This window comes from Schistocerca americana, chromosome 3, assembly GCF_021461395.2.
Source record: "Schistocerca americana isolate TAMUIC-IGC-003095 chromosome 3, iqSchAmer2.1, whole genome shotgun sequence".
Taxonomy (NCBI): Eukaryota; Metazoa; Arthropoda; class Insecta; order Orthoptera; family Acrididae; genus Schistocerca; species Schistocerca americana.
The window spans coordinates 457,024,386-457,031,997 of NC_060121.1; positions in this window are offsets into that span (position 1 = coordinate 457,024,386).

The following is a 7,612-nucleotide window of genomic DNA, read 5'->3' on the forward strand; positions in this document are numbered from 1 at the left end:
AACCACAAGCTCCGGAACGAAGAGGACGACCGCAAGACCAGAGAAGGCGGTGAGGTAACGTCAGCCAACAGCCCGCTGACAAGGAGCGAGCCGCGTCAGGAGCGACCTCTGCAAGAAGTGAAAATAAGCGCCGCTCCCGCCACCCTAGGCCGCTCAGATCGACTCAGTATACGGACATTAGCGGACAGTATAGGCACAGTTGTACACTGGCACTCGCAGATCAATTATTAATGACGTGTGTGACAAACTTGCACGAACTCTGACTTGGTTGCATGACGTCCATCGTTTGGTTCACCTTTGTAAATACAAGTTAAGTATTGTCAGTCTGCTTTATAGAAATAAAACTACTAATGTTATTTGCTTGAATTGTTGTCTAGCATTCCCAGAACGCAGCATCCCTTAGGCACCCTATACGAGAGGAATGGGCGAGACCCAACAGCAGGAGTCCGACGTTTGTGTTAATAATGCCTTTTGCGTTCTTGTTGCTGAGCCGTGCTAACCCCGGCTTAAACCTTGACTGTTACTCTGCGTTTCGTTTCCCGCGGTTACTGCGGTTATGCCGTGGTTCTTCCTCTTTTTACGTGTGGCAGCAGCGGTGTGTATCGATATTCGCACCTTGTACTATCTTTGGTCTGGTGCTTATAGTTTCCGGCTAGCCGGTGTGCGGCAGTCGGTCGCTTGGTGTCGATCAGCCAGGAAATCTCCGCGCGGCGCGGTGGGCCGGGCCCGCTGGAGGTCTCTACGCAGTGTTGGAGTGCGTGGGAGCTGTTCCGATTGCTACGAGGTTTGTGGCTCACCGACCCGGGATATCAAAGTTGAGTGGTGATTTAATTACCGAAGCCAGTCTGTTCACGTTGTGCCGTTGGTTTTCATGGTTGGCTGTTGGGGGTATTCCCGTGAGTAACACAGAGTGTTAGAGTTGGCGAAAGTGGGGTTTAACTGTATTTTGGTTATTTGAAGTCCAAGTGCACCAGTGAAATTTTCTTCCTGCCCTCTCCGCTGACGTAAAATTCAGACAGTGTCCTTTCCTCACCGTGTTGTCGCTGTCCAACATGTTTGTGTAGTTTTGATAGCTTATGCATACTTGGTTGTGGGCGGCTACGCCTTTTACGTTTTGGCTTGGGAGTTCGTTGTTTACTGGCCGGGTAGAAAGCAAGTCGTCTTGACGGTGGATCCGTGACTGTCTCTTGGTTGGGTTGCCGTCGGATCGGATATAGTTGGGCCGACTACCTGTCTCTCTTAAGCGAACGTTAATATTTCAAGTGCAGACTGACCCCCGGAAACTTTCGAGCGCCGCTGGCTGTACTGCCTTTTCTTAGTGGTGTTTGGTTGTGTATTTTAATGGCTCATAGCCGATGGTTTGAATTTGGATGCTTTTAGTTGGTTTTTAAATAATGGACCTTCAGCCGCTTTAAAATTGAAAGTCCTTACTTGTCAAGTCTTGCATTGTTTGGGCCTTCAGCCTCACTTAAAATATTTTTCTTTGGATAAAGCTTTAGGTCTTCCGCCTATGAAAATTTATTGTAGTTGGTTTTTAAATCATGGGCCTTTGGCCGTTTTAAAAATTAAAGAGGTTGTGCCCTTAAGATATAAGATTGTGACATATTCAGTCGCTAGTTAAGCTAGGAAATTAGCGCTGTAATGTTTTTGCAACTAAATAAAGTTATGTGTGTTCGAGTGTAACTGACAGCCACACATTTTTGGCCCCTTTCCACAATTCCAACTACCTGTTCTGTCCTGCAGATTTAACCAGGCGTTTCAGTGGTGATATTTCCATCCCGTAACACATTTCTACATCCAATCAAGGAGTCAAATGATAGTTTTCATAGTTTTAGCTTTAAATATTTTTTGATATATTGAAATATTTTCTTAAAAATGTCGAGCCTCTATTTCGCCATCTTAGGAGATGAATTTCTAAAAACAGTGAAACACGCACTTTTTATTTCTAACTGAGAAGTCAAATACCAGTTGTTGTATATACAGCTTTAAAAATGCTTTCGCAGTGAAGTATTTTCATAAGACATTTCCCCTCTCATATTTCACCACCTTAGCAGTTAAGTAACCAAAAACATTGAAATTCGTACTTTTTTTATTTGTAACAAAGAAGCCAAACAAATTTTCAAAGATTATCTTCAAAAATGCTTGCGTAATGAAATATTTCCATACAATCCTTCGTCCCCTATTTCACCGCCATAGGGATTCAGTTTCCCTAAATAGTGAAAATATTCTTTTTTATTTCTAGCCAAGAAGAAAAATTCAAATTTTCATAGATTTAGCTTTAAAAGTGCTTTCACACAGCCAGTCAGTCAGGACATTGTCTTTTATATATAAAATGGAAAAGTAAACCATAGATACAGTTACTTATACATGGACTGACAACGCCACGCCATCTGCAAGGAATGAGATTAGAATTAGACAGGCGTAGCTACGTCGTTTAGCGGCGTGACTTACCTTACTTTTGTAAAACTGACTGTGACGTACAACTGTGACTCCTAGAAACATCGTACTGAGGCAGCGGAAAGTTAATTATCCACTCTAACATTAATCACGAAATATGTGTCGTTTATTACTTCAGAAAAAGTACGAAATGAGAGCATTAGTCTGCCCAAGGTAAAGAAATTGGAAGATTCAAATAAACTTCTGGCTCATTACAATAATTACAACACCTCGCATAAATTAATTGAACGCATAACTCTTACTACATTTAATACTGTTACATTTGGTTCGGTTTCTGAATCGGCAGTATTAAGAAAATTAAGAAATATTTCCCCTCTACCTGATAAATGAAAACAATGATTTACTAGCTCCCGATCTCTGATTAAATATTGGACCCGAACGTAACTAGTGCTGAATATTGAGCTCAACCTAATCGTCACTCTGCTGCGTGGTCCATCAGAAAACTTAATCAGTCACGGTGCCACTAGATATATGCCAAGTCGTAAGAAAAGTATAGCAGTAACGCCTTACCTCTGAGCCCTGAGCAGATTGCATAAAGAGGATCAATATGTGCTTATCCAGATCAATTAAAAAAAACACAGCTTGCTCTTTCAAAACCAATACTGCAGCCATTCTTAATATCAGTATCGATATCATACACTCCTCTCTTCAAATGAATGGCGACAGAATTATCGAATCAGAGCTTGTCTGCTAAACAATCAGACCTCTCTCTTCCGGCTCAGCACTCCCTGCTTGCACCAACTCACCAACGACATGCACTTCACGAGCAAAACTGCTGAGCAACGTCCAACTTATAATACAACATAGTAGTGCATGTGTTGTTAACAAGTATGATGCAATGTTCCTGTACTTGTTAACAGCACAGGCGAGCCGTGCTGACTCCGGCTGATGTGTTGCCTTAAAACTTGGCTGTTACTCTGCGTTTGTTTTCCCACGCTTATTGCGATTATGCCGTGGTTCTTTCCCTTTCTACGTGTGCCAGCAGCGGTGTGTATCGATATTTGCACCGTATACCATCTTTGGTCTGGTGCTTATAGTTTCGCTAGGCGCTATGCAGCCAGTTGGTCGGATGGAGTGGATCAACAAGTAGGTCTCCGCGCGACGCTGTCGGCCGGGCCTCTAGCGGTCTCTACGCAGTGTCGGAGCGTGTGGAGACTGTTCAGAGTGCTGCGAGATTCGTGGCTCGACGACCCAGGACATGAAAGTTAAGTGGTGATTTAATTACCGAAGCCACGTCTGTTCACGTTGTCCCGTTGTTTGGTGGTTCGCTGATGGGAGCAATAGCGAGTGTTCGAGTTGGTGAAGATGTAGCCGCCATGTGGTGGAATTAACTATATTTGTCAATTTGAAATTCAAGTGCACCAGCGGAATTTTCTGCCTTATGGCGATTAGTGTTCCAGTTAGCCGGCCGCGGTGGTCTAGCGGTTCTAGGCGCGCAGTCCGGAACCGCGCGACTGCTACGGTCGCAGGTTCGAATCCTGCCTCGGGCAAGGATGTGTGTGATGTCCTTAGGTTAGTTAGGTTTAAGTAGTTCTAAGTTCTAGGGGACTGATGACCACAGCAGTTGAGTCCCATAGTGCTCAGAGCCATTTGAACCATTTTGTTCCAGTTACCTGCCCTGGACGCTGACGTAAATTCAGGCAGTGTTCTATCCTCGCCTGTTGTCGCTGTCCAACATGGTGTGTAGTTTTTGACAGCTTAATGTATTTTTCGTTGTGGGCGGCTATGTCTGTAATGTTTTGGCTTTGTAATTCACGTATACTGGTCGGTGGTTAACAAGTCGTCTTGTCAGTGGGTCCCTGACTGTCTCTTGGTTGCGTTGCAGTCGGATTGAGTGTAGATGGGCCTTGTCTCATCCAAGCGAACGTTAAGATTTCAAGGGCAGCCCCTTGGAAACTTCTGATCGCCGTTGTCTATACTGCCTTCTTATTAGCGTTTAACTGTGCATTTTTTATGGCTCATAGCCGATGATTGGAATTTGTATGCTTGTAATTGTGTTTTTAAAAACAAAGGCCTTTAGCCATTTTAAAAGAATGTTTTTCTAAATTGGGAAAGTCTTAAACTGTCTGAAGATAAAGCTTGGGCCTTCTGCCTGTTGAAAATTTATTGTACTATTTTTAAAAGCATTAGCCTTCAGCCGCTTTAAGTTTTAAGGATCCTACTTATCAAGTATTACACATCTGAATATAAAGCTATGGGATTTCTACCTGTTGAAAATTTGTAACCTCCCCACAGAAATATAAAAATGAAAATGAACCAAGTGTAACCTTCCCACAAAAATATTAATTAAATGAATTTTAAATATTGTAGCCTCTGAACAAAACTGGTTCCCATTCATAATCTCTGTGCATAAATGCATTCACATTTAATGTACCCACAAAATTCTTTTCTCATTTAATGTTAAGTTCGAAACAGAAAAACTCCTAACACCAAAATAATAAAAAAAATTCAGTAACCTGGTATATTTTAGGACGACAGCAGCGCTGCGCCACGGCCCTGTATTCTGAATAAAAAAAGCAAAAATTCTTACCTCAATAAAAACTGCGAATATATCTGCTCTTACCTAAAAAATTTTTCGGCACAGCTTCGTGTAATGCTGGCCTATATTTTTATGATTCTTGAAGGGAACGATGATGCATTGGATATATTCCTTAAATCGAAATGAATGCTTTATTAATAAAAATTACTTTATATTACAAAAATTATTATTGGGGCATTTTTAAAAGAAATTGGATGACAGTTCACATACATTACTAGATATGCGCAAGGCTGCTTCCTTACCTTACACAATAATACTCATCGTCCAGAATCCCGACCACAGGAGACTGCAGACAAGCGCAGACACGCGCCGACTACTGCTGACTCACGCAAACTACTACTGTCGACTATCGACAAGCAACAACTAACTACGTACTGCTCTCTGGTCAGAGACTCTCCTATGCCTTGCCTATTGCAGGCAGCGCATGTAGCGCGTACCTCTTACATAACCCTCCGCTGGGGGGGGGGGGGGGGGGGGGGGCAAAAATTTGCCAGCGATGGTGAGTCAATTGGACTTGCCATGAGCAAAAAATTTTTCTTAATTAACTAACAAGGGGAGGCCGCCAATTGTGAAATTCAGATTCGATTCATACTGCGCATAATAAAAGCTCATGGCCAGAGGTGTAATGTTGCAAAGCACCAAGATGCACTTCTCATCCGTTGTCGAGAAAATCGACAGTTAAAAGAAACCGTTGTGGTGAAATACTCTCGACGATTAGTAATTTTCTACAGCGGCGGGGCGCAGCGGTAAGCTCTCGGGTTCGTAACCTGAAGGTCGCCGGTTCGAATCTCGCGCCATGCAATTTTTTTTATTATTAGTTTTTTGTAATTCAAATATATATATATAAAGTATTAATGAATTGCTTATGCATGTTGGTGAAGGCGGATCGGTCTCCAATTGTACCGCCTCCATTTTTCCGTTTTTTTTTAACAGGGTGTACCAAAGCTCTCCCGTCCGCACTGATTTTCGACAATGTTATAAGTTGCGCTAGGGACCGCATCTACCTTCTGTCGAAGTTAGCAGGCAACTATGCTGTTATGCGGCGGCTCGTTTCGGCCCATTCAACATCTGTCATTAAAGTGTAACGAGCGAGTAACGGAGTTTATATTTCATACCTGCCACAGCAAATTTGTGTTCGTGGGGTGTCTATTCTAATTCGAACGTTTGACTTACGCTATAATTCAAATATATATATATATATATATATATATATATATATTTGAATTACTAAAAACAAATACAAAAAAAAGGGTTGCATGGCGCGAGATTCGATCCGGCGACCTTCGGATTACGAACCCGAGCGCTTACCGCTGCGCCACGACACTGTATAGAATTACTAATCGTAGAGAGTATTTCACCGCAACGGTTTCTTTTAACTGTCGATTTTCTCGACAACGGCTGAGAAGTGCATCTTGGTGCTTTGACACATTACACCTCTGGCCATGAGCTTTTATTATGCGCAGTATGAATCGAATCTGAATTTCACAACTGGCGGCCTCCCCTTGTAAGCTTACAATCACAGAATATATACATATATATAAGTGCAAAACATGAAATAAAAATATTGTGCACATGCACTGAGTACAGAACATATCAAGCAATGACAAAATGTATACGCAATGAGTACAAAACATATTAACAAATGGCAAAAGTGCACACGCACTGTAGTATAGAACATATCAGGATATCACAAAATGTATAGGCAATGAGTACAAATCATATTAACGAATGACATAAAGTGCACAGGCACTGTAGTTTTTTACTGTTTTACAAGAACTAGGATAGGATAGGAAAGGGAAGGATTGCATCATGGTTGTAGCACATTAGGTTGCACGCAGCTGTACTGAAAGTCCATATCTTTCTACAGAAGCACAACACCAAGTGAGACAATCTGAAGTTCTTTTCCCTGAAGTATTAATCAGTGTAGCCAAGACACTGAAATGAAATGTCGTGTTAATATTCCATGTTATCATTTTGGTAGTACATTAGGTACACCAAACATTAAGACCATAACAACATCTCCATCGCTCAAGATGGTGGACAGCATGTCGTGTCAACACCACGTTCTTGTAAGTTACACCAACGTAGTGCTCCATGATCATGAGGATAGACAGGACAAACTGATATTGTAGTAATTTCTGGTAATTAGGTCAAAGGTGTAGGACATTAAGTCTTATGCCAGTCATCATTGATAATTACACTAGTCTAACAACTGATTTGAGTAATTGGTGGCACTGATCGCCCAGTTACTGAAAATTTCTGTACCATGTATGAAGTATTACAGAATAATGTTCATATGTCATCTGTTTACAGAGAACATTGGCACTCATTGACCAGGTACAAACCATCAGAAGTAATCATTCAAAACAGGAGCTAATGAGTGTAGCATCAAGCTACTGGTATTAATATATATAGCATGAAAGAAACAGTGGCATTCATTGGTCATCAAGTATTGAATATTACAAAACATTTTTCATCATTCAAGTGACATATGACATATTTAAAAATAATTATTGGCACTCATTGGTTAGTTACAAATCATCAGAAGTGATCAGTCAAAAGAGGAGCTAATGAGTGTAGAGCATGCATGCATTATTACAAAACATCATTCACTAT